Source organism: Pantherophis guttatus, chromosome 8 (genome assembly GCF_059756535.1).
Source record: "Pantherophis guttatus breed Tessera chromosome 8, ASM5975653v1, whole genome shotgun sequence".
Taxonomy (NCBI): Eukaryota; Metazoa; Chordata; class Lepidosauria; order Squamata; family Colubridae; genus Pantherophis; species Pantherophis guttatus.
The window spans coordinates 21,185,516-21,213,382 of record NC_142070.1 but is presented as its reverse complement, the minus strand read 5'-3'; the positions used below and the strand labels follow the sequence as shown (position 1 = coordinate 21,213,382).

The following is a 27,867-nucleotide window of genomic DNA, read 5'->3' as shown; positions in this document are numbered from 1 at the left end:
CTTCATAAAGAGATGAAACTTCAGAGATAGAAAATGGTCTAGATAGAAGGTAGTCTTCTACAGTAGTTTTCACAGATCCCTGTTATGTTCTTGAGAAACACTGAGTTCTCTGAATCATCCATATGACAAAAACTATGTACACAGGAGCAAAAATAAATATTATGATTGTTAATCTTGCTTATTCAAAGAGCTTGTGGTTCGTGTTCCATATCTTCCTCCTGAAATTGATAGCATTGAAGCAACATATTTAGTTGCATACTCTGACATTCTGCCTTATCTATGCAAGTCTGAGTGCAGAAAAACTTCTGGATACTCAAATTCCCTTTCTATTGCCCCCAGAGTTTCCTTTAATTAACACAAAACATTTAGTGCTAAGGTTGACCAAAAAATAGAATGGTTTTATGACATTTTAAGGTAAGAATCCTATGAAAAATTCTGTGTAGGTTCATAAAATGCAAAGAAAGCTACCAGTCCTTTTACAAGCAGAAATTTTTGCTCATTCTACATCCCTCTGTATTCTATTGTGTTGCTTTGCTCACTGTGTCCCTCAGCAAGTGCAGTCCTCAGTGTCCAACAGGTTGTCCATTCATGTTGTAGGATAAGCTTCGAAAGGGCCATATAAGGGCATAACTGCTGTAACTGAGAATCCCTCCCTTCTGGAGGATGACAATTCTGTGATCATGACCTATATGCCTGGGTCATTTAAATGGTATCCCATTCGAGCCACTTTTTAAAAAGTAGACTTGTGTGACCAGGGTAACCTTGGAAAGGCCTCTGCAATACCTACATATAAGCAAGGCATGCTGCTGTTGGCATAGCAACTCTGCTGTTTGGAAGTCAACATGGGCTATCTTATTATTTTGCTAAGGATTTTTACAAGGCTGCCAACTCTGAGTCCAAGTTAACTTGTTTATGCAAAACCCTGAGGTTAAGATGCCAGAAGACAGTAACAGAAATTATATTGCTGATTTATAACTTCGTTTATGTGAGTTATGAGAGTGAAATGCCAATTGTAGCTTGATATGGTCCTGTAAACTGTTTTGCGATACAAACAAGCCATGAAAACCAGAAGGCAAAATTCAGGTTCTGTATTTTGTTCTGTGTAACTGCAGTCCTTTTATGTACTGTCCAAAAGGGTAGGAAATCTTCCTCTCTTTTCTAATTATTTCATCTTTGGCTTGCCCAACCTTTGTTCTATTTAAATTATCTTTCTGACATCCTTCTTGTACGCATCTTAAATATCACAGATTGATTTTTATTCCTCAAAATTATGTAGCTATATAAACTGTAGATAAATCTTGTATTCTCCCAGATTGTGGAATTGGTGGCCTAGAATAACGAGTATCAATAGGATTGCTATGCTTCACAGCTGGTTGAGCACGGTCCTGCTTGATTTTTTTGCAGGCAGTTTTCCACAGAACTAAAAATCCATTTAAATCCTACTAACAGTTTCCTGCAAGGTCATTTTGAAAAATTATCGTATCTACCTTCAGATTGCATTTAGATCTTTAGACACTTATGATGTTGGAATTCTGTATCTCTAATTTTCTCAGTTGAGGATGGCATTGTCATAACATGATAGTCCTCTGCAAACAATAAAGATTTTACTGGGATATTTGCTGATGTCATGTTTGTGAGGTATATCAAATCATTTCATCAGCCCATTACTTTAGTGTAGCCCTTTATAACTTGTGACCCTTGTAGCTGAATATAGTCCATCATCCATGCAATATCTTGTCATAAAACCAGATGGTGGGCCATCTATTTCTGTTTCCAGCCTAGAGATTGAAAAAAACAGAACAGCTGTTACTTATCCTGCAAGCCACAACATAGTCCTTAGTCTTATGTCATAAGAATAAGGTTGGTGGGTTTTTTCCCCTAGAGGTCTACAGCTGAAAGGAATTCCCTACTTAATATAGTTAGAAGTTAGAAGAAATTTCCCCAACTGGACACCTTCCAGATAACTGCCCAGAATCTCTGGCAATTGGTTAGTAAGCAGATTTAATAAATAAAATTGAAATTTGTACTCTGGCTTGCTGCATTCAGTTCAATCACTAATAACTACTGAAGGGAGCTTTAATCTAAAACTATCAACATTTGCCAGAAGATGATAGCATGCTGATCCTGGAAGACCCTTTCCTTGATATGCTATTCCCTTAAGTATTCTGCATCTGAGGTCAGATGTGGTGAAGCCCATGCAGGGAGCCATAATTGGAGCAGCCGTAAATCAACAAATAAGCAACAGCCATAAATCAACAAATAAAGTGTCAGCTTTGGAAATCATTGTAAAATTGGCTAAGGAGAGCCATTATTTTAAAGTTACAAAAAGCAGATTCCTGCTCCCAGGTAAGCTTATAATAATAAGTAAGCTTAAAAGGAACACCTATTGACCCACATTTTACATATTTCCATTTCCTATATATAAAGGTTGTACAGAGATTATGTTTATTCCTGGATATTCTGGTAATAATAAAAATGGGGTAATTCTCTTCATGGTGTTCCAAAGGTGAATAACATAACCAAGAAAATGGCAATGGTAACCAAGAAAGTCCAGTTGCCTTTAGAAAAAAGCACTTTTGGGACAACCATGACCTGGATGATTTGAAACCCTCCATAGACATTCTCTTTATGTTCCCAATATTTGTTTAGATGCAACCAGCACCTGTGGAATAGATGGATAGAGGTGGGTAGTAACAGAATGCCACAATACTAAATACAAATAGCTTCTTAGTGTATAGTCAGCATTATAATACTACAGAGATTCATTTCCTTTTCTCAGAACTATCTTTTTTGTTTAGTTTTCCGGGTCTGGGTAAAGATTTCTCATGAATTCTCCAAGAATTCTGCTCATGCTGGTTTTTCTTCGTTTTATAATAACTCTTGCCTTCTTTTAACTTTTTGGTTATATTTGGACTCTAGGGATAATAAATTTCTCCCAATATTACAATGTACATTCTTATAATTGGGGCATTTAAATTTTCCTGCAGTTCACTAATGTTTTACTGCCAGGGTAGATGTATAACAGAAGGGGGAATCTTTTTTTCCAGCTTTTACAATCTACAAGCAATCTACTGCAGGATAAGTATGTTAATCAGTGAACTTTTCAAGTATATCAATTGATCACTCCTTTTATTTGACGGTAAATGTTTTAAAACTGCACCTAATAAACTACACTGTACATTGAAAACCAATGTAGTTTGGTTTACTTGATTGTGAAAGATCAGGCTTTTATGACATCCAGAATATAACCTCACACAGGCAATGCTTTGTACCCATTTGCTAACTATATTTGAAGGCATATTGTTATTATTATTATTATTTATTGAATTTGTATACCGCCCTACTCCCGAAGGACTCAGGGCAGTGAACAGCCAAATAAAATACATATAATACAAATGTTAAAAAAACCATTAAAATACAATTAAATAATTGGCCCAAAAAACGAAATATTGAAACAGGACTGTAAGAAACCCTTCCCTAACGGGTGGAATACTGAACTATAACCAGTGGCTGGAAATCCTGTCCTTACATGAGCCAGTCTTGGGCCAATCGCTTATCCCTGGATTACAATTGCATAGCAGTTTTCAGTATATTCACAAATATACAATAGAAAATGAAAATACGTAGCCCTATCTTGATCTTGCAGAAAAGGCAAGATAAAAAATAAGAACAAAACCATTTGACAAATGTTAATACTGTCTCACAAAACAGTTTGGAGCCGATACATATCTGCAATTGCTTTGGGGTTTTGAAACGTATCCAAGAGAAAGACAGCAATTGATAAACAGTTGTGCAATTTGCATTAAAACACTTCAGTGTTCTCCTAGAGTTGTATATTTGGGAGGAAAACTAATAATGTGGTCTTTCAGGAAAGCTTGTTTGGTGTTTCTGATTTTGCTACTGGGAATTTCTTTGCTAAGCTTTTTAGGATGGGCTTTGCAGTTTATGAAGAGTACTAGTTTGGGAAGACAGTTATGATTTGCAATTTTAAAATGAAAATCTCCCTCCCATACAATTGTGTCCTGGTTCTTATGTCTTTTTAAGTATAATTTGAAGCAACAGCATGACTATCTTTATAGTCTTACTTGTTTTTTTGATCAAGTTACTTGCTTGAAGTTCGAAAAGATACTCTCTGTTGTTTTCATTTGAAATGCAAAAGGGACAGGTAAAAGTTAATCTCTCCCTGAAGAAAATGCACACATTGGGGAGTAGAAAACCCCAGCACTTGCACTGTGATTTCCCTAAGGTTGTGAACCTCAGGTGTAGCAGTCTCTCAAGTAAACAATGTTGCTTTGTAGGGATTAGAATAACATTTTCATTAGAGAATCAGAGAAGAAAAATGAATTGCTCTTGTGTTCACTTCAGATTAATTATATATAATTTCATTGGCTTTCACTAATCTCTGTAAAAGCCAACTTTGGTTAGAGTAAATGACTGTAGACACATACTTGTTGTATAATCTAGTAACTAGGGATTTACAAATACAGTACAATTCTCTTCATAGCCTAAATTTCATCTGAATAAATGACCTGTTACCACATTTTCAGAAACTGGGAAATGAGAACGTGGTGCAATGGCTATAGAGGAGGGTCTCAGAGGACAGGGGGAAGCTGTGTTATCAAGGCAACAGTCAGATAAACGATGGTTGAACCCAGACGAAGAAAGTAGTTTATGAAAATGTCTCAGGATCCTGCTCCCCACATTACATGAAGATAAAAGAGAGAGGAATGAAGCACATTCAGACTTGTAGGATTCTATTACAATAACAGTTGAATTAAAAGTAGCTGTCGGTCTATGTAGTGTCTGTTTCTTAGTCTGTTGTACCTTATAAGGCAGATAGGTAGTTCGGAAAACAAATCATATTCTGAAGATCTGCTTATTCTTTCTTTTTCAGAGAAAGAGAGAACTAACTTTCCTGTCCTTCCAGGGGTGTTTAAGAAAGGTTGTCCCCAGTAACTTACAGACAAATTGGGTTCTAAAATTGAACATATGTAGTAACTGAGTTTTCTGTAACCAATCTTTTTTCTCTTTCAGTGAATCTGATTATAGAGATCTTTGTGAGAATCGTGTTTTCCATTGCCCAGAGCTTGACATATCTGTACCAGTAGCCCATAAAGTATCAGAAACTACCTTTGGAACATTTCCTCTTCTGCTGTTTTTTTTTTCCTGTTAGGTTCTCATGACGCTGCCTTTCCCTTAATCCCACTCTGAACCTGAAACAATTTAATCCTCAGATGATCCAGTTTCATGTAGTTTTTATTCTCCCATGCAGTTTTTGCCATGGATCCACCAACACAGGCTTGCCACTTTAGGTTCCTGCAGCCCATTCTCTTTACTCTGGTTATTTGGCACTACCATCCAAGGCTGCTTTGCCATATGCCATTTGCCATATGAAGAAGAAACCAGATATAGGGCTTCAGCAGAGACATGTGTTCTAGATCTGTTTTATCACTCTTTCAAAATAATCCATTTGGGCACATCTACACTTTTCAACTGCTTCTACCAAAATGTGGCCATAATGTTTCACCGTCTTTATTATTTTTATTGTAAGTCTCCCAGAAAAGCAGTATAATTACTGTCCTTTATTTCTTTCCACTTGTTTGTTGGGCGAGTTGACAGTAGATGTAATTCTACCGTTCGAAGTATCCATCTACCCTGTTTTCCCAAAAATAGGACCCAATCGGAAAAAAAATCCTAGCATGATTTTTCAGGATGCTCGAAATATAAGCCCTACTCCCAAAATAAGCCCCAGTTAAGATTGTCAGCCAGATGGATGCATTTAGTACCGTATTTCCCAAAAAATAAGACCTAACCAGAAAATAAACCCTAATATTTATTTATTTATTTATTTATTTATTTATTTATTTATTTATTTATTTATTTATTTATTTATAATTAGACTTCTATACTGCCCTTCTCCCAAAGGACTCAGGGCGGTGTACAGTCATATTAAAACATAGATTTACAAAACTTAAAACCAATTAAAATCAAATATATAGAATTTGGCTCAAAAATTAAAACACACCTACACCCCTTATAAAATTCCTATTAGGCCAGTCCGGCTTGCTGGAACAGAAGGGTCTTCAGGGCGCGGCGAAAGGTATGCAGATAGGGGCTAAGACGAAGCTCTAGGGGGAGCTCATTCCAGAGAGCTGGTGCCCCCACAGAGAAGGCTCTCCCCCTGGGTGTCGCCAGTCGACATTGTTTGGCCGATGGCACCCTGAGGAGCCCCTCTCTGTGGGAGCGTATTGGCCGGTAGGAGGCTGTTGGTGGCAGAAGGAGGTCTCGTATATACCCCGGTCCTAAGCCATGTCCTTTGGAGCAAAAATTAATATAAGACCAGGTCTTATTTTCGGGGAAACATGGTAATCCTATAGCATGCTTCACCATCCTAAATTTTAAAGAATGATTGGTAATTTCTCTCCCACCCCCCACCCCCAAGCAGGAGATGCTTGGTGAGAGGGGACACAAAGTTGGAGAATCCTCGGATCCCTATCCTCAACTTAGTCTGCCATTAATAATTAAAGATGGGATAATCTGCTGTACTTGGTGTGACAGAACAGAGCCAGCAACAGGGCCAGTAAATTTGCCATTTGGAAGATGCTGACGTAGTTTTCTGCTGGCCCAGGAACTGGTGGATAGCACTTTTATTTGGTTGCAAGGAAGAATACTTTGTGGACAGTATGATACACTGTGTGAATATTCACAGCAACCTTTAACAGTACATGTGGGCAACATGTAGGTGATATTTGTTGCTCTTTTTGTGAGTTGGGAAGCCCAGCCTACTTTTTCATTCTGATCAGCTAGAACTAAGCCTGTACAACTGTTAACAATGAGGATATTTTTATCATGGCTGAAACCTTTGGAGATGAAAGAAGAGTGATTTTTTAAAAATCATTCCAAGTAAAATTATTGCATAACATCAGAATTATAAATCTACATTTGATCAATCTGATTTGGATTATTGGATTACTGCTATTTTCTATTAGCTAACTTTTTTTAAATTAATTTCTTTATTTTTGTTTCTGACCAATTTTTTTAGTTCTTGTAGCCATGCTCCAAATTTCCAAGCAATGTTTTCTTTTTATTGTCGTTCCTTTTTATTAAGAGAATTTTTATATATGACATGCGTATATATTTATAGGATATTTTTCATATCAATATTGAAAGATAAATTTGAAATGTGTGCTTTTTTTTTTTGTTAACACCATCATCTTTAGATAAGTTAATATAAGCTTATTCAGTAAGGAAGAAAAAGAAACATGTTTTTCTGATATCCAAAACGGTAGAAACTTTTAATAATTTTTTTTAAATTACTCATCTCCAGGAATATTTATAGCATTTCTCTGTTTAGTAAAACCATCAAAGAATTTTGAAGTACCCAGAGCATTTAAAATAGTAAACTTGTTCCCGAGAGTGAATTCCCTTGGATAAATATAGGCCACCAAAAATAATAATAATAATAAAAAAATATTAAGGTGCTGCAAGACTTTCTCTGTATGTGAAACAAAACCAAATCCCCAGATTTTGCATCTAGAGGTGATTTGGTTTGAAGTTTGAACATAAATGTTGCATGTTCTTTTCTAATCATCTTGGAATGATTTTAGAATAAGTCTGCATTTGAAGTAGCAAGAACATTTTGCTTTGAAATCTTGAACTCCTCATTCTGGAACAAACTTCAATAAAGTTTATAAAGGCATATTTCAGTATGATATTAGATAATGTCGAGAGGTTATATACAGTATACTGTTTTTAAGCAAGAGACAAAAAGCAGAAGGGAGAATACTTAAATTCTTCCCAATAATGACCTGATTTTCAACCATTAATATGGCTTGTGCAACAGGGTTTGATATGCCAACCCAACAATAAACAGCTGTCTGGAGAATGTCAAAGATGTATTCCCCTGACAATTAGTTTAAAGCATGCAAACTTCATTATTTTGTTACCGAATTCCCAGCATCCATCTGGAATGAATTAATTCATGAGACACTTATTTTTAAATCCTGAGGAAATAATTTAATTCATTTTCTATTGCTAAATTAGTGTCTCCTTATTTACATTAACCCTTTGGGGAGAACACAGAGACACATTGATGTTTCTAAAGAGCATGTTTTTAACCATATGACAGTCTTTTCTATTTGATTAGCCCATAGTGAAATTGTTCTTTAAGATACATTAAAGAATCTATTAAACTATTAAACTTATTCATGGAAGCTAGAACTAAGATAAAAGCTACATACTGTAGTTAAAAAATCTATTCTTGGAGTGACCTTTCTCATTCTGAGATATTTAGTTTATGGAAACACTGTGAAACTTTTATGGGTACTCTATAACAATGTACAATAATGCTACCAGGATGTATAGACTTTAGTTTATATATAATATAAATTCTACAGCATGGATATTTATTTGAGAAGCTGATGAAAAGTGCAGTCCTTTCTTTTGTGAACGTGAGTTCTTAAACTGCCTATTTTCTAAAAACCTTTGTACAGTATAAGCATGAAATATCAGTCCAAACTGCAATCCAGTTTTGTTTGACTCCTGCTTCAAGAATGCAGATGTGAGAAAGAGGATGGAGGGCATTTATTTCATGGGAGTTGCTAACAGTTTGTAGTATGTTTCAGATTCAGGATATGTCAAGTACTTCTTGAGTGGGTACTATTACAATCCACAGCATTATTTTAAGCGAATTGGAAGTTTTTTTTAATGCTTAATTGTGCTCAACCTATTTTAAACTTATACTAAGGATATTAGGATGTCATGCTGGCAATTTCAGCAGTTAATGCTAATAAAATCTTGCATGCAGGTGGAAGGATCTCCAGAAGCCCACCCCCCTCCCACCACTTGAAAGGGGGTCATGGGCTTGGGTTAGAACAGCAGTGGACAATCTTTTTAGGGTTCAAAACCTCTGATTTTGTCTGTAGGTTAGAGACCCTAAGCAAGTACGGGCACATGCAGAAAAAAATAGGTAAAACTAATCATAGGGTAGCCTTGGAAACTAAAGCAAACTGTATTTATTTAAATAAATCAAATATTCTTCCTTCAACAAAGGCCAGTCATTTTCCTTCTAAATGGAAAGCTATGGAAGGCTTAATAGATATAATAGCACATTCTAATAAGTTTCCAACATTTCCTTTATTTTCTTTTTTTTTCAATAGAAGTTCAGATCTTCAGAGCCATCTATGTCTGTATTTTTTTGTTCATGCAGAACCAATCTTTCTTATAAAGTAGGGCATTTAAAGAGATGAAAAGATGCCATTAAAAACTAAGTGGAGGTATTCCAAAGTGTTCCTGATGTATACTTTAATATACTGTATAACTAGTCCTTAAACTCATATATCCAGCATGTTTCTCATTTGTTTACTACTAATTTTTATGGCCCTATTTCCAAATGAGAGAGAGGTTTTCCAAGTAGGTTGCCAAGAAATTGGATTTTCAGTGGGAAATGGGAGGCAGCTGTGAGAGTCCAAGACTAGGATTGCTAAATGGACTTGCAAAGATAAAAGAGATTATTAAATCAGGCCAACAGTCCCTCTTCTCCAGCAATGTTTATAATAATAGGGTTATCCATATTAGATACCACTTCATAGTGCTTTATAGCCATCTCTAAGTGGTTTACAGAACCAGCATAATCCCCCGCCCAACAATATAGGGCTTCATTTTACCGACCTCGGAAGGATGGAAGGCTGAGTCAACCTTGAGCCGGTCAGGATCGAACTGCTGGCAGTGAATAGAGTTAGCTTGCAGTACACATTCTAACCACTGTACCGTCATGACAACATTATCTCTTTCATTGTTGCTCCTTAACAATTAATATTTAAGGTATCTTGCCTTAAAGATACACTGGAACCATCCAGCCCAGTAGATTTTGATAACCAAATGGCATGCCATTATAGAGCCTTGGTGGTGCAGCAGACTAAAGTGCTGTTAAGTAACACCAGCTGCCTGAAATTACTGCAAGTTCAAATCTCACCAGGCTCAAGGTTGACTCAGCCTTCCATCCTTTTGAGGTAGGTAAAATGAGGACCCGGTTTGTGGGGCAAGCTGACTTTGTATAAAAAAGAACACCGCTTGGGGCCCCCGAAAGCCCTACTAAGCAGGTATATACAAAAGTATGAAGACTATTGCTTAACGCATTGTAAGTCGTCCTGAGTCTCCGGAAAAGGGCGGCATATAAATCAAACCAATAAATAAATAAATAAATAAATAAATAAATAAATAAATAAATAAATAAATAATAAATAAATAAATTTGGCTGTTGTTCATGTGAGGGAGGCATGGACTGGGGTGGCTTTTGCCAACTGACAATGCATGGCAGGGAAGTGTAGCTGAAACAGTAAGAGATTCTGGCTTCTAAATGTGGGGAGGCTGCAGTGGATTTCTCTAGACCAGGGTATCAAACTCAAGCCCAGGGGCTGGATCTGATCCATGGGGTACTTAGATCTGGCCCACGGGGCTGCCCTGGAAATAGTGAAGGACTGGCCTGTGGTGCTTCTTGTCAGCAAAAACAAGCTTTGGAGGGCCATGGGCAGCCCTTCCAAACTCTGTTTTCGCTGGCAGGGGGTTGCAGGAGGCTGTCGCAGGTGAAAACGGAGCTCGGGAATCCATTTTCACTGGCAGAGCACTTGGGCCACCACAGGTGCTCCTGACACAAGTGCTGTTGAGCTGGCCATACCCACCCTGGCCCCCCAAGGTGAAACACAACCCTCAATGAAATCAAGTTCGATACCCCTGCTTTAGACCATCAATATCCATAGACAAGATTTGAGGCAAATGCCAGATCATGCCTTGAAAGACCTGGTTCAAATCTGCATTCAGGGATGAAGTTGACTAGGATGAGTGCTTAAACACCACTCAAAAAACATCAACAAAAAGGGAACAAAATGCTTCACTGGCACGATATTGATGTATTAATATTTATATGTAGATGCCAATTTAGAATTTCCTATAATTTAATTACGACTGAGACACATCTTACCAGTGTGTGAAAGAGTTTAATCAGATGAAATGTATGGTTTTCAGTCAATTATCCTGTTAGTGAGTGTTAATAGATAGTTTCAAGATGTTAAACAAAAAAGCTTTTGTTTTCCTATTTTGTTTTGGGATAATTTTAGGAAGTCTTTTATTGTGCATTTGAGCCTATATCATTGCTACAGAGAGTGTTTTTTATACATGGTCATCTGAAATCTTCCAGGGTATCCTCTCCTCCTGAACCCATCATGAGATAAGTCACCTCAAGAGAGTTTTCCTATGATTCAATGGAAGAGTATGAAGGCAGAATCTGGAAATTGCCAGTTATTAGACAATGATTTGACTTGATTTTTTTTCTCTTGGGGGTGGGTGGAGCTGTATCTTCTCTATTAAATTACATGAAACTGATCGAAAAACACAGAATAACTTTTTAAAAATACAATATTGGATATTGCACATAGAAAGGAGCGGTAAGAGGTTCTTGGCATGAAATCAAGTCATCCTCAGCAAACAACAATTATTAAGTATGGAGAGCTTAAAATTTACTAACTATAATAGGGTGTTTGAAGAAATAATGCAAATATGTATGAAGTGAGCTGAACATTAATTGGCTGTTGATAAATAATGCCAGGTGGCATTATTAAAGTGTAATATAAATATATATTACCATATGTTGTCACCTAAATTTACTGTTAGATTTCAACTTATGTTTTTTGTTTCATGTTCTTAAATACATGCAGACACAAGAGTAGTATTGTTTATTATATGGGCAGATAATAGGTGCTCTTGATGCACTTATGTAAATAATTATTTGTTATTTGTGAAGGGCAGAGAAAATGGCCATGAGAGACAGGAGAAAGAGCTACCGAAGAAGGCAGTCAGACAAGAGGAACCTGAGCCCAGGCCAACAAAAATGACGTGAAAAAACATCTCAAGCAAGCTCCTTCCTAGTTAATACAAAAATAAAGAGAAGAAGGAAAAAGCACATTTGGGCTTAGAAGATTCTGTTCCTCCATCTGTTACATTAAAAGCACCAATGACCTACAAGGCATTAATTCATTAATGTGGGCTACCTTGTAGGGGCAATATTTTGTACACTATGCAAATTGTGCTGGACTGCTTTATCTTTGAACTGTACTTTAGTTACAGTTAGCTGAATAAGCCACAGTTTACTAGACTCACACAAACATGCTGAGACATTAAAGTTAGTGCATTATAACCTAAGGGATGCGATGGCTCAGCGGTTAAGATGCTAGGCTTGTTGGCTGGAAAGTCAACAGCCACCTTTGAGACTCGAGCACCACATAGCAGGGTGAGCTCCCTTTACTTGCCCCAGCTTCTGCCCACCTAGCGGTTTGAAAGCATGCAAATGCAAGTAGATAAATAGATATCATTTTGTTGAGAAGGTAAAAGCATTTCGTGCACCTCAGTGTATAGTCATGTTGGCCACATGATCATGGAAATAGTGTTCTCTAATATACATGAGAGACACTCATATGACATAGAGGAATACTCTGGTACACCTTATTCCTAAGGAACAGAGTTGTTGAGATATGGGTTATTTTAAAAGAGAAGATGGTGGGGGGGCGAGGAGTCTCAAGTTTGTTGAAGGGTAAATTCATGTAGGCTCTGTGCATCTTAATCTTGCCACCCAGATCAAGTGAGAAACAGATAAGAGATTTGGAAGAGGAAGAAAACTAACATGTGTTTCCTGTTTTAAAAATATTTTTAAATTTTAACCCTGCTTGCCCAAACAAAAGTTTTCTATACTAATGTTTCAACTTGGTTCATGTGACAATTTTGCAATGCAAAATAATTCTGTCTGCGTATATGTGATGAAGGGATAGTAGAATAACAAGGTAAAAATGTAAGCCTTCAATAGTTTGTAAATACCATCTTGGGATTTGCTTCTTTTGTCCTAATGCAGTACATAAAGACAAATATTTACGTAAACAATCTTGGCTTAGTTTGTGTAATACACTATATTTACAATGGAATTTAGAAAAAAAATCATACAATTTTCATCCAGCCCTTCAAATCTGCATTTTATTTATTTTTTTAGTTACACGAGATTTCTTCTTTATTCTAAACTCCCGGTTTGCAGCATACAGAATAAAACACCAACCTCCAAGGGAAGTGGGAAGGAGGAAGAGGAAAAGGATGAGAAGAAAAGAAGAAAAGAAATGAATAAACAAAACTGAATGGAAAGGGAGGATGGTATTCTGTTTGGCATGAGGAACACTGTAAATATTGTGGATTAGATGTACAATAGTGTTTTAGATTTTATTTGTTCAGTTTTTTCATTGGACTGCTTCATTGGCCACCAAGAGGTCTTCGAACTTGTAGACTTTAGGGGTTATGTGTTTTTCATTTTTATTATTAATAGTGCGAGAAGATACTCATTGATAGGGGTATATTGTGACTGGATTCTAGAACAGTGTGTATAGGGTAATTTAGGGTAGATCTTCTTAAACCCCTGTCTCCACAGGTCCCTTCCCCCTCCAGAATATAAACTGAGAAGAGGTATCCCACTATGCTTTGATTGATAATGCTAATACCCAATTTTTACAAGGTGGGCAAAATATTTCACCTCAAAATATTTTAAATAACATTTGCAAATCATCTTGCCCAAAAGTGAAACAGGCTTTTTGTCTCACTTTAAAAATGTTTCAAGCAGGAAATAAAGACTTGAAATCCTTTTTTGAAAAGCACAGGTTTCATAATTGCGCAGATGTCCAGTGAAAAGTACTTGGGTTGTGAGTTGTTCCCATTTCACATCTGCAAGATTTCTAAATATTAACTTTGTTTACTTGTTTTTCATTTACTGGTTCAGGAATGCTAATTTTGAATTTCAGTTGCAGCATAGCTTTGTACCTGGGTCCCAATATAATAAATAGACAGTCCAGTGTTCCTCCAAATATTTTCCTCGCTCAAAGATAGCTCCTGTCCCATCTCACTTTGAAACTGGCAAGATGCAAAACAAAGTGCCAGATTCCAGCAAAATCATTTTTTCCGAGAATACTGCTGCATTCCACAAATATCCCACATGTGCGCGATTTGCAGTTTCAGCACTCAGTCTCTAAACGGTTTGCCATCACTGATCTATAAGAAGCCACTGGCAGAACTCATCTAACAACTCAGAGTGATCAAAGTTCATGTCACCCCAATCCATGGAAGAGATGTGATCTCTACCCTTGCCTGGTCCTGTAGGCTGTGAAAGTTGAGATGGGAGATTTTGTAATTATAGAAGGTTACAGCTTCTCTGTAAAGGACAATTTGGTTTGCTCTTGGTTTTTTTCCCCAGAAATTGTTTAAGGGAGCTCACCCCCTGATGTGACTGCTTCCACCTTTATTTTTATATATTTTATGTGTACATTATATTGTTAGGCTTTTAATTTTCTGTTGTTATTGCAGCTATTATTTAATCTGCAGCTGTCCTATATAAGCCACCAGTAGCCTTCTTTTGATTGTGGCAGTGCAGAAATAAAGACAGTGAATGAAAGATTTATTGGAAGATAAGACAAGTGACAGCTAGCAATCTGGCAAATCAATGTTTTGCAATTATTTTATATATCTGGTGGAAGCAGTTTTGTGAACAGACTTTTCTCAGAAGTTGGGGACCCCAGTTTTTTATGTTGGTCCCAGCAGGGCTATTCTTGCTTTCTCTGAATCAAAACAATGATCAAAAGATAATGCAAAATTTCATACCATATAATCATCATCAGGCATAAGTATGCAAAGAGACAGGGAAAAAAATAACAGGCTTCCTGGTATATTTTGTTTAATGGTTGCCTGATTACATTAGATAATGGAAAGGAAGTGAAATGGGCAAGCAGGAAAATGTTTGCTAGGGCATGATATGAAATGAATAAATAAGGATTGGGGGAGGGGGGGAAACAGAAATAGCAGGATGTTCCACTATATAATATTGCTGATTTAGTCACATGCATTGCCATAAAAGATTTTCTGAAAGAGCATGCAGCACAAATCCAAAACCATTCTACTTACAACTTACTGTGTCAGAGGAAACAACAGAACATAGTAAATGTGCATCATGTTAACAGCAGTGCGGGATTCTACATGTAACTATTGGGAAAAGAAAGCTATCCATGCTGCAAAATTGGAAATAATTACCTAAGAAAAGAGAGTAGCAGCTTAATTGTTTCTGCATAGAAAAAATAATTGCCAAATATTTTACCTGGCACAAACTGAAATCTGTGTTGCCTGCTGTCCTTGAGAATTGCTTCAGTAATCTTGTAGAGATTGTCTAGTACATTGATGGCTAACCTTTTCTGGACCAAGTGCCCAAAGTGCGTGTGAAACCCCAAAATGCAATGTAGGCGTGCATGCCCCTCCCCCATGCATGCGCAGCAGACAATGAACGACCAGCTGGCCAGTGGGAGGCATGTGCAGCGGAGCTGAACTGGGGCGACGGCTTGCGTGCCCACAGAGAGGGCAAGTGGCATGTGTGCCATAGATTCACCATCACAGGTCCAACATGCTGTTGGAAGGAAATGACAAGGAAAGAGCTGCTAATTTGATCTCTGCTGCTCTCAGATAATGTGCTGTTTTGTAGGCAATTAACTGCAGATCAATAGGATACCATTTGGTTTTAAAGGCCCGGTTGGATTGCAATATATGTTAGTTTGCGTCTGATCTGGCTCTTCCTCAGATTTGCCTGCTCACCTCTGGACAACTAATTTGGCTAATCGGTATAGTAAATCTATTAGCATCTATTGTGTAGCAAAATAACTCAAATTACTGTCCTAATTTAATTAATTTTATTTAAATTTTGAAAATATGAAACATTTTTAAAGAACAAAGCATTTCTAAACTGCCTTCAATCTTTATAACAGGAAGGTGTATATAATAATGCTAGAAAACATTGCAAAGCTATGATATAAATGTATACTTTAAGTTACAGGATGAGTAGATGCAAATTATCTTTGCATCTGTATAGTCAAATTTCCCCAAACTTAGGTTAGATTCCTAAATGCAATTGAAAGATAATACATCTTTTTGATTGCAATGGATGAACTACTGAATACTTATGAGAGGATTGTAAGTTTAACTTTAGTTCCTGAATTATCAAAGGAAATACTCAGTTATTAAAGGTTATATAATTATAGTGCATATAAATAAAAGACCTTGGCATACATTTTCCAAAGGAGAGAATCATGTCTCTGTTTAAGACATTGACATCAATATAATTAGCTCATTTAAAAACAAATAGTTCTTTAATTCTGTATCTTATGAAAATTCTGATTAATGAAAAATAAAATAGCAGCAGCATGCTTTTGGATGAGAATGAACTAACTTTTAAGCATCTTATTGTCTTTACATATTATCTCCAAATCAGAGGTTGCCAAAGAAAAATTGAGATTGGCTTTCAGTGACATTTAGCAGATGATACACAATTATCCAAGATTGTTTCATCCAAAGCAGACAGTGAAGAGTTGCAGAAGGATCCCATAAAAATTGAAGTATACAAAACTCTGTGCCAGATACAAAGTAGTATGAAGTTATGTGTGTTGAGATAATCTGGTTTGTGTCTACATAAGTTTGGATTCTTTGTAACTGGTGTGTGTGTGTACGTGTGCGAAGACTATCCCTTTCAAACTCACAGTTGACGTATGACTTTCAAGCTTTGTGAAAGTCAGAAGTAACTTGCATAATTAAGATTGGGTATGATTGACATTTCAATGATGCCAACCAAGGTGATATCAAAGGAAGAATACCATTCATTAGAGAAAAACAAATGAGTGTGTTCTGAGAGACGTTAGTATAGTTGTGGAGATGGCTATGAAAAGAATTATCCAAATTTCAGGAGTCCATTGTGGGAGGCCAGCAGGACAATTGCTGTATCCTCAAATTCCTTGGTTCACCTGTACTCAACCTTCCAACTATTTGCAGACTTGTGTGGTAATGAAGCAAGAATGAAGAATCCAGTACCAACGCTGGCTGCCAGAGCAATTCCACAAAGAAACACACTTGGGTGGTGGTTCGCAGATGGTTTATTTGCAGCGAACAGCAACAGCTTGCTACCGATATGCTAACAGCAATCAAGTCAGAGTTCCCGCATCGGCGTTTAGCGCTGTTTAAATAGCGCGCTGAGAAGCCAGCATCCATTTCCACCTTTCTGGCTTTCAGCGGCGTCCCGTGCTGACGTCAGCCCGGATTTGTTAACCCTGTCGGTCCCACAGCCATCACCCCATGTGATCCCGCTCCACCTGTCACCGTGCAAGCAGAGCCCTATCCACGCCCCAAAACCCATCACCAACACCGTGACGCGCACCCATCCCCTTCCGATCACACATACACATGTCGCTTCCAGCAGTCATTGTCGAGTTCCATTAGCAACAGCAGATAGACGGTTCGACACGAAGTTTCCTTCACCCAGAAACTGTCTCAATTATTATATCAGTGGTCCATTCCAGTTGAAGTCCAGTTCTTCCCATTTTCTATTTCATTACTGTATTTTTCACACTATAAGATGCACTTTCCCCTCAAAAAAGTGGGTGGAAATGCATGTGCATCTAATAGAGCGAATATTGTGGTGAAGGCGAGGGGGGTTGGTACGGCGGCGGTGTTTGCCACAGCCTGTCACCAATGCCGCTGTTCGCTGCCGCCAGGGAATGCTGGAGGGGGAAGAAACTTCAGTTTGAAGAGCAGGTGAATACAAATATTTGGTGCAAATCTAGGGAAATATAATATACAGACTCATAAAGCATTATAAACACTGCTTAACTCTTTTTTCATGCAAGTTGTGACAAATATGTGAAGTAAACCAACAATCTGCGATAGTCTGAAAAAAATAAAATCTGCATAATAGCGTTTTAAATTAAAGCGAGAACGCTTCTTGGATGTTCATCTTTGAAAATATAGTAAACCCTATATTTAATGGATCTTAATTTATCAGACTTTTTAAATCAGATTTAAGACAAAATGTCCTGCATCCAAGTTGTGCCAATTTTCAGGCAATAATGGATGCAATCAGAAAAACAGTGCCATTTCTTTTCAAAATAGATTTTCAGGGTTAACGGCAAAATAATTTTTTCGTGTATGTTTTTGGTGCTCAAAAATTCCACTTGCCATCTAGCAGGCCCTCTGATTTAATGAACATTATTAATCTGTTAAATCAAGAGCTCAAACTGATGTAGGTAACCAAAAAATAACACCAGTTTTTACCCTTCTGTTCCATATTTATAAATTGGTTCTTGTTTGCTGCTTTCCACAATGTTAAAAGTACAAGTATTAATATATTAGGCAGATTCAGATTATTATTATTATTTTTTTTGCTTCCATGTTGTTTTGAATGAGAAAAAGAGCACTTGGTCCAGATTGTAGTTCATACCCTGTTGAGGATCATAGGTTCTTTGTTCATCACACTGTAGGTGAATGAAGCTATTCAGAAGTGGAAAACAGCCGGTGTGTCCTTGTGGCCATTCAAAATTAAAGAGTCTTTTCATTTCCATTTTTGTCAGTTGACTAAAAATGGAGCAAAGGGCCAATTTTTCATTCTTTATAAAAATATCAGCAATAAGTACCATTCACTTCAGACCAGGGTTAACCTGTCACTAGTACATATTTTGTCTGTTCTGCATACTACTTTGTGTTTTTGCAGAGTAGACTGGTGCAGTTGAAATAAGCAAGATTCAGTTTCCTATCTCCAATCTATCCCTCTCACCCTCCCTGCTCTTCTTCCCCATCCAAAAGTTCCTTAACTTTTTCTGAGATGCCTATTTTTAGCTTGTGCCCCTACTTAAGCAAAGAGGCTTTGCTGGCAGAGCCCTGGGGATTCCTGAAGGTGATATCACCTAGTGAACAACAAGTCTTCTCAGACTGTCATTACCCCATTTGGCTGCTGGTTCAAAAACAGGTTGATTTTATTGCCAGATGTTTCTACTCCTTTTCCTTATTTGACAGAAATACATTCTATTTGCAAGCCATTAAAAGTTCAGGCTGTCCATTTCTTAAAAAAAAAAAAAAAAAGTGAAGTGCACCTAATCATAAAAGGTCCTGAGTGCCCTGATCTTTTGGTTTCTAGAGAGAAATAGCACAAGGAAGATTGTTAAGAGATGAAGCTCATATATTAGTTTTATTTTTCCATATACAGCTTTTTAGTTTCCTCACTGAAGTGAATGGCAAAAACATGACTATCCTTAAAAACACTGCTATATTTAGACATTAATTTATAATGTACACAATGCACATTATTTATATTATATATATTATACACCTTTATTATTTGTATATTATATAATGGTCACGGCATCCTGGATTATGTGATCACCATTTGCAAGCTTCACAACAAACTTCTGACAAGAAAATCAATGGGGGAGTCATCTAATTTGCTCAAGAACTGTTGCAAAAATGTCATAAAATTGGGTGTGAATCACTTAAAATTTCCTTGCTTAGGAATGGAAGTTATGATTCCAATTGTGGTCATAAGTCAAGGACTACCCAACCAAGAATTGCAGAGTGGCACCAAACCTTTGTGAAGAATTTATATCTTTTAGTGGTGATTAGATGGTTTTTGAAGATCTACATTTTTTTATCTAGTCCTTTTCTATAGAACTGTTTAGATAAATGGATCCTTAGCTTTTGTTTTTCTCCTCCCTCATTTGTAAATTACAGTTTTTATTACTTTGTGCTTTGTATTTTGCAAACAGCTTTGAGATAGTTCTCAAAGGCAGCAGCCTGAAAATATCTTCAGTAAATAATACATAAGAACATTAGCTCCGTATACAATTGTTCAGTAAGTACCAATGGCCAAACAATATTTTTTACTGCTTTTGCTGACTTAGGTTGCTGAATTCTCACTACTGTTAGAAAAAGTGCAGAGGATTTTCTTTTTAGTTTAATTAATTATTCACAAAAACGATAGTCGAATTGAGAAAACAGCATTTTTATAAAGTAGTTTGATGATCTGTAAATGTACGATTGCGGTGGTTCTGGTGGGAATATTGATATTGGACACCTTCTCATTGAGATTACAGGCAAGCACTTAAGCAATATTCAAGATTCTGTTTCGACAATCCAGCCTTTTTTTTTTTTTAATTTGATTTATATGCTGCCCTTCTCCGGAGACTCAGGGCGGCTCACAATGTGCTCAGCAATAGCCTTCATCCTTTTGTATATTTATACAAAGTCAGCTTATTGCCCCCACAACTGGGTCCTCAATTTACCTACCTTAGAAAGGATGGAAGGCTGAGTCAACCTTGAGCCTTGGCGAGATTCGAACCTGCAGTAATTGCAGGCAGCTGGTTTTAATAACCAGCTTAATAACAGGATGCCTTAGACCACTGTACTACTAAGGCTATTTTAATTTTGTTTAATTGAAAAAAAGAAAGAAAGCATTACATCGACAAATTCAGAAGTCACGGGACTGAAAAATAAAGTGGGAAACCATTTTTTGTTTGTTTGTTTTTAAAGCCATATTTGTAAAACCAACCTTTTCTATGCCATGTCCTCAGCTACACCCAGATCCTGAAAAAGAAATGAAGCCCTTAGTTGAAAAATATACCGGGGTGGTGGTGTAGAAAGCATGGAAGATTCCAGTCTCAGCTGCTGAAAAATGATACTGAGATGCCACAGATAGCATGTTCCTCCAGTGAGTAGCTTGAACCCTGTCACAGGTGACAGTGACCTATTTACTAAAAACCTTGTTAAAAGGTGCTATGTGCCCTGGGCACCTTTAACTAGTGTGATATGCATGGCTACTGTGTTCTTTTTCAGGGTCTCTCCCTGCAAAGCAGTTTGCCATTACGTCTTCTGTGCCTTTAGTATAACTGGCCATCTCCCAAGTCGAAGGGGAATCTTGGCAGTATTTCAGCAGCTTTTAATGAAGGGGAAGAGCAAAGTTCATAAGGACACACGGGTGCCTATATGCCCCCTCCTGCTTTTACTGTCTTCAGGTCAGTAATGGGAGAAGATGGCTCAGGAAAAAGGGTACATCATCTAATACCCAGGAAGAACTTTTTATTTATGTGGTTGGGATCATTTAAAAGGTGCTTAATGGATAGCAACGAACACTAAAGACATTTTAGAGCTGTCAGCTCACAAATGAGGCACATTATTCTTGTGGCCCTGATTCTGTTTCAAGGATTATTTTAAAAGCAAGGATAAGAGCGATTAAATTAAAAAAAAAAAAATCTTTCAAACGGGCGTCCTGATAACTCTAATAATGTCCTGATCTTCTAAGTGACTTTTATTAATGGCTTCATTTTGTGATTTAATTGTTAGCAGTTCTCCTTTTGCTTGGGTTTTAATCTCGGGGAGAGACAGTTTTCAAAATTTCTAGTGTATGGTTAAGAAGAGACATAGTGGCTTTTCTTTTGAAGGTTTGCGATTTCAGTAATAGGGCATGCCATTTGGGATGGCATGAAAAAGATACAGGTAGTTCTTGATTTATCACCGTTTGAAGTAACAATGGACCACCCAAAAGGTAGTTACGACCCAGTTATGATGGCTGCCAGTCACATGATACCAGGGGTGAAATGCTCCCAGTTTGGACCAGCTCGGGCGAGTAGGTAGCGATGATGGCCGGTGGTTCGGAGAACCAGTAGCAATGGCGCTGGAGGCTCTGCCCACCCGCCCACCCACCCCATTCCCCGGACTCGGGAAATGCACCATTCCCGGACTCCTACTGATCACCTTTCTCCCGCAGCTGGCTGTCAGGGAAGGCAAGTGCCCGAAAGGTACCGGAGTCGCTCACTCTCCTTCTTGATGAGCCGCTCTGGTCCACGCGCTGGCTGCGCAAGCACACATCGTTTATTTAATTCAGCGGCAGGTTGGGTGTGTGCTTGCGCTCCGGCGCATGGACCAGAGCGGCTCATTCAAGAAGGAGAGTGAGCGACTCCGGTACCTTTCGGGCACTTGCCTTCCCTGACAGCCAGCTGCGGGAAAAAGGTGAACAGTAGGAGTCCGGGGAATGGGGCAGGTGGGCGGAGCCGTGGGAGAAAGAAATCTTAAAAGTTCTGTGGGTGTGGCTTGGTGGAAGGGGGTCTTGTGACTGAGTGGGCGTGGCTGTGAGTGACATCGAGTTGGCCACACCCACTCAGTTACAGGACACCCCCCCCACCAAGCCACGCCCACAGAACCGGTAGGGAAAAATTTTAGATTTCACCCCTGCATGATACCATTTTGGGCGATCAGCAACTGACAGCATTTACAACTGTTTGCAGCACTCTGCAATCATGTGACCACTATTTATGTTTTTGCCAAAAACTAGCTTTGACTTACAGTTTCTGGCAAAGAAAAATCTCCCATAGAAAAAAAATGGGTTTGCTTAATGAATTGCAGCATTCACTTAATGATTACTGCAAAAAAAAAAAAAATGTTTAGAATTGGGTCAGTTGCATGATAACCCACTTTATGAGCATCATGACTTACGGCTGCAATTGTCAGGTCGTAAGTCAAGGACTATCTGTCCTTTGCAGATATTTTGGGGCCAGGAAAGCTAGGATTTGCTTTATTCAGGTAGGCTTTGGACCCCCTGGGTGTTTCAGCCTTACCCACTCTGAGTAACCTGATGAATAAGTCTTTTTTTCAGAATTCCCTATCCTGGTTATTGAGGAAGGTTGATGCACACTTTTTTTTTATCACACAGAATCTGGATTTATTTATTTAGCGTATGGTTGGTCACACACAGTATTAAAACACTTCATTTTTACAGGTTAAAAACAATTAAAACAATAAAAAAACAGTAAGAAAACCTAAAAGGAAAACAGAAATAACATTTCAAAGTTTAATGTCGAGTTTGGAGATCCAGTCAGTAGCTGCCGTTGTTATGCAGAGGAAGTCCCTAGAATCTCCTGGATACCTTCTGTTAGGGCATTCCCTCACTATATGCTGGATAGTCTGTCGAGGGGCCCCGCAATCACATTGTGCTGAAGGTGTCTTTCCCCATTTATACAGGGAGTCAGCACACACCCCATGAGTTGTTCTAATTCTATTATATGTCACCCATATGTGTCGGGGTAGGCTAAATCCTGGAGGTATACTACTAGGACTGATATGCTCGGAGACATCTTGGGGGGAATAGCTATTCCACGCTTCCATCCACTTTTGTGTGGTGTTCTGATGATCGGCCATCAACTTAGGCGCTGTCAAGATTGGTGGATTTCTTGACCTTAATCGGCATCTTAAGAGATCAGGAATCCATGTATGGGTAGAGAGGAATTTAATAGGATCTTACTATACTCCCGAATGAGAGCTTCTTGTCATCATAAGTGCGGGTAGAGTATGTGACTAAGAACTAAGAAAGTATGTGACTAAGAACTAAGAAAGTCAGCAAAAATGAGTACAAGTGGGACAATAGAAAAACAACGATCAAGCACATTATGGCATAGTTACGTAGCTTTTGCTTATGAGTGGTGCGGTGACCTAGAGGTGGAGCTCTTGTCTCACAATCAGGAGGCTGTGAGTTCGATCCTAGGTAGAGGCAGATCTCTCTCTCTCTCTCTGGGTATACTGAGAATATATCTGCTGAATAAAACTCCGCATTAGCAACAGGAACGGCATCCGGCCAGTAAACACTCATCTCCATTCAGTTGCCCTGATTCCACCCTGCAAGGGATTATGGGGTCATTAAAAGAAGATGATGGTGTAGCTTTTTTGCTTATGCATGTTTTTGGCAATTTGAATGATGCACTGTATTTTTCTGGTGTAATGGAATCTGTATACTTCTGTAACACTAGCCAGCTGTTTTCATCTAGTGCTCTCATTCTGAAGCTTTAAGTTTGACAAAAAAAAAGGAGCCCCAGGCCACCGGTCCTCATGCATGTTCACTCTCTCATTCAGAAATGGTTCTGGCAATTACAATCTTTTGGAGTTCCACTGTACGTTTCTTTTTCTCTCTCCACTTTTTGCTTTATCGCATGAATAAGTCATAATACATTTAGAATGCTTTAAAACATTTAACACAGCAGGGCATAGAAAGATCACCAGGGCTTTGAGGAACTAAATGGGTTTTCTTCCCTAGCCTCCATTATACATACATACAATTACGCATTCCTGTTAAGTAGAAGAACTGCATGTACTAGTACTTTGTGCATTAATGAAACAACAGCAGGCTTACTGCTGCTTTCACTTTCATCCTTTACTTCCCTAACCTTCGATAACCTTAGCCAGTGTATGATGGAAGAGGGCAGCCTGATGCTATTTCTTTAATTTTATTAATAATCTTCAAGCAGCCTGGTGATCTTCAGGTGTTTGGAAGACAGTTCTTACAGACACTTGTTGCCATCTGGGGCTGATGGGAATTGAAAAGCCAAACATTTACTCTAACTTAGTTTTAAAGGTTAATCATCAGTGCCCAATTTCAGCTCAGAAGAGAGCCAGAAAAGCTCTCCGAAATGGAGAAGTGTATTACGTTTACTCAGTGTTGCTCTCTCCGTCTCTCTCTCTCTCTCTCTCTCTCTCTCTAATTTTGCATGGCTGCCAATCTTAAAACACAATTCTGGGTGGGTCACAGTAGCAGTAAAAAAAAATACAAACTATGAAAACCACAAGACATAAAAGTGTAACAATTGATACCGTATTGATAGTGACCTCTTAACAATAATTCCCATTACTCTGTAAGAATAGCATCACTTGCCATCTTCTAAAGAGGGTTTACCAATGTTTTCAAACGCCTTTCCACGATGAAGCATGAAGGAAGGTGAATGTCTATGGAGATTCTCAGTCATACGGGTCACGGTTGGCCCAAATGTGCTTTTTCAAGAGGCAACTGGACTTTCTGGTTTTTCTTTGAAGACATTTCACTTCTCATCCAAACAGCTCTTTCCCCACCATCCAGTCAGAGCTGAAGAAGCTTCTTGGATGAGAAGCAAAACATCTTCAAAGAAAAATCATGAAGTTCAGTTGCCTCTTGAAAAGGCATCTTTAGGATAAAGGAAGGTGGCATACATGGGTTTTCAGAGCCCTGTCCTGTCTCCAGAATGGATATCCTTAATTCTAGCAAAATTGCTAGAATGGAATGGAATGGAATGGAATGGAATAGGAATAGGAATAGGAATAGGAATAGGAATAGGAATAGGAATAGGAATAGGAATAGAATAGAATAGAATAGAATAGAATAGAATAGAATAGAATAGAATAGAATAGAATAGAATAGAATTCTTTATTGGCCAAGTGTGATTGGACACACAAGGAATTTGTCTTTGGTGCATATGCTCTCTACGTAAAAGGAAAAAAGAAAAAGAAGAAAGAAGAAAAAATACATCAAGAATCATAAGATACAACACTTAGTGACAGTCATAGGATACTAATAAGCAATCAAATCATACTAGGAAACAACAGAACAATATAAATAGTAAAAATACAAGCAACATGGTTATAGTTATAAGTGGGAGGAGATAGGTAATAGAAAGGATGAGAAGAAGAATAGTAATACAGTCTTAGTAAATAGTTTAACAGTGTTGTGGGAATTAGTTGGTTAGCAGAGTGATGGTATTTGGGAAAAAACTGTTCTTGTGTCTAGTTGTTCTGGTGTAAAGTGCCCTATATGTCATTTTGAGGGTAGAAGTTGAAAGAATTTATGTCCAGGTTGTGAAGGGTCTGTAGATATTTTCACAGCCTCTTTTTGACTCGTGCAGTAAGTATACAGGTACTCAATGGAAGGCAGGTTGGTAGTAATTGTTTTTTCTGCAGTTCTAATTATCTGTTGAAGTCTGTGTCTGTCTTGTTGGGTTGCAGACCCAAACCAGACAGTTATAGAGGTGCAGATGACAGACTGAATAGTTCCTCTGTACAGGAAGCAAAATCTGTGATGTACAGGTAGTCCTTGTCTTACCACCATTTATTTTATTTTAAGTTACAATGGCATGGGAAAAAGTGACTTATGATTATTTTCTACACTTACAACGGTTGCAGCAACCCCACAGTCACATGATCAAAATTTGAAAGCTTGGCAAGTGGCATGACGGTTGTCCTGGGGTCATGGGATCACGATTTATGATCTTCCCGGCCAGCTTCCGACAAGCAAAGTAAATGGAAGAAACCAGATTCACATTAACAACCACACGATTTGCTTAACAACTGTGGCAAGAAAGATCATAAAATGGGACAAAACTCACTTAACAACTATTTGGCTTAGCAATGGAAATTTTGGACTCAGTTGTGGTTATAACTTGAGGGCTACCTGTATTAGCACAGTACAGGCAGAGAATCAGAGATACATATTGGATTCACACACATTTTCTATACTCTTTCTAATCACAATGATATTTTATCTATAGTGCCCCTATTGTTTTTTCATCCTGGTTAGCCATTGTTAGCTTTCTAGAGAATAGGTTTGTATTTAAAGGAAACATGTTAATTTTACCTTTGCATCTAATATTAGAGTAACATGTGAAGGGAATTTTAAAAAATAGGACTCATCTGAATATATAAAATGTAACATTTAAAATATAACATTTAAAATTTGCTGAATATGCATATAAGCATTCCACTTAACCTTGTCGTATATTAGTTTATGACATATTGCTCAAGTACCTTATTTGTCCTTATCTTTAGATGTCCATAAAAACATTACTGTATTCACGTGTGTAGGGCTTCTAGATAAATGATCTTATATGCCATATTTTCTGTTATTTAGAAAATGTGGGTAAAAAGTGGAATGATAATGAACAATGCCCCTAAATGTCTTTTAAAGGTTTATCTAACACTATTTTGCTTATTTCATGTGAAGCTAGCCAGATATAATGCTATTCAAGTAGAAGTTTGGAAGTTAAATGAAGTTGAAATTGGATTGAGACATACTCACAATTAAATATGATTCGCTTTTAGAGCAGAGCCAAATAACGCCTCTCTAGTGCATCACATCTTCACAGCATTGTAATGGGAAATTGCTTCACTTTATCAAAACAAATATATTTTAAACTAAGCTGTTTATCTTGACATTGTAAATAACAGGAGAAGAGGATTATGAGCCCAGCTGCACGGCAAATTTGCAGAACATAAATGGAATATGCCAGGCATCTGTCTGGATTTTAAACTTTCATTAACTGTTTGGATTACAAAATACACAATGGACACTAAGGGCATTCAAGAAGGGCAGCTTTATAGCCTTTTGGGGGGCAAATTTGCCTAACTTTTCCTCCTGGTTATTCATTTTCTGTCTTGTTTCTCATTGACTTTAATTACTTCTCTTAATAAATAATAATTGGGGAAAAATCATTTTATACTGATACCACTTATTGTTCCTGTATCTGGATTACGTTCTCAAAGAGTTTATATCATTATAACTGCTACAGAAAATGTTGTCTTTATCTCAAAACCCACATTTTTCTCAAATTTTTAAAATATAAAAATGGGGATATACTTCTGTGTTACGTTCTCGTTCTATCAAGGGATTTATATGCTACATTTAAAAATATATGGGATTTAAATACTACAAATTTTTATGCTTTCACAAATTGTTTCTTGTTCATTTTAGCAACTCTCAGTGTAGTCCTGGATAAACATCACAACGTCAGGTTGTGCTTAATTTGAATATTTACACATTTTTTCATATTCCATTGAATTCCTAGATGAAATACTTTCCAACCTCTTTATACTGCATCCCTATTTTCTTAACTTCTTGTCTGCTCACTAGGTATTTCCTTCCCTTGGGAGAAATTCCAATTTCTTCTCCTCTTTGTTTTCTTTACTATAGCCCTTCTGGTTTGGGAGAGATTAAGTGTTTTTCTATTGATAGAAAAACACTTAATCTCTCCCCTGGCTCAAGGTGATAAAGGGAGGAGAACTTGTGACTCAGAGGTTAATACAACTGCCTAATATGCAGGCAGCCCAAGTTCGAATGGTAAGGTATGGCTAGCTGATGAGAGCTAAATAGCTTGAAATAGATCTATACTAGTCTCCCTTTATTTCTTTATCAGCAAAATATAAATT

At 37.6% G+C, this 27,867-nt stretch overlaps 1 protein-coding gene and 1 long non-coding RNA gene across 3 annotated transcripts in view; one reads left to right on the top strand and one right to left on the bottom strand.

Moving 5' to 3' along the window:
- The window catches only part of PPP3CA (protein phosphatase 3 catalytic subunit alpha), a 219,692-nt gene that overhangs the window by 14,476 nt on the left and 177,349 nt on the right, over positions 1-27,867 (top strand). The gene's annotated exons all lie outside the window — the stretch shown is intronic.
- LOC148112562 (uncharacterized) lies at positions 16,968-27,518 on the bottom strand. The gene is made up of 2 exons (XR_015729277.1): positions 20,426-27,518; positions 16,968-17,668 (listed from the first exon to the last, which is right to left on the bottom strand). It is a non-coding gene; the product is annotated as an uncharacterized LOC148112562 (long non-coding RNA).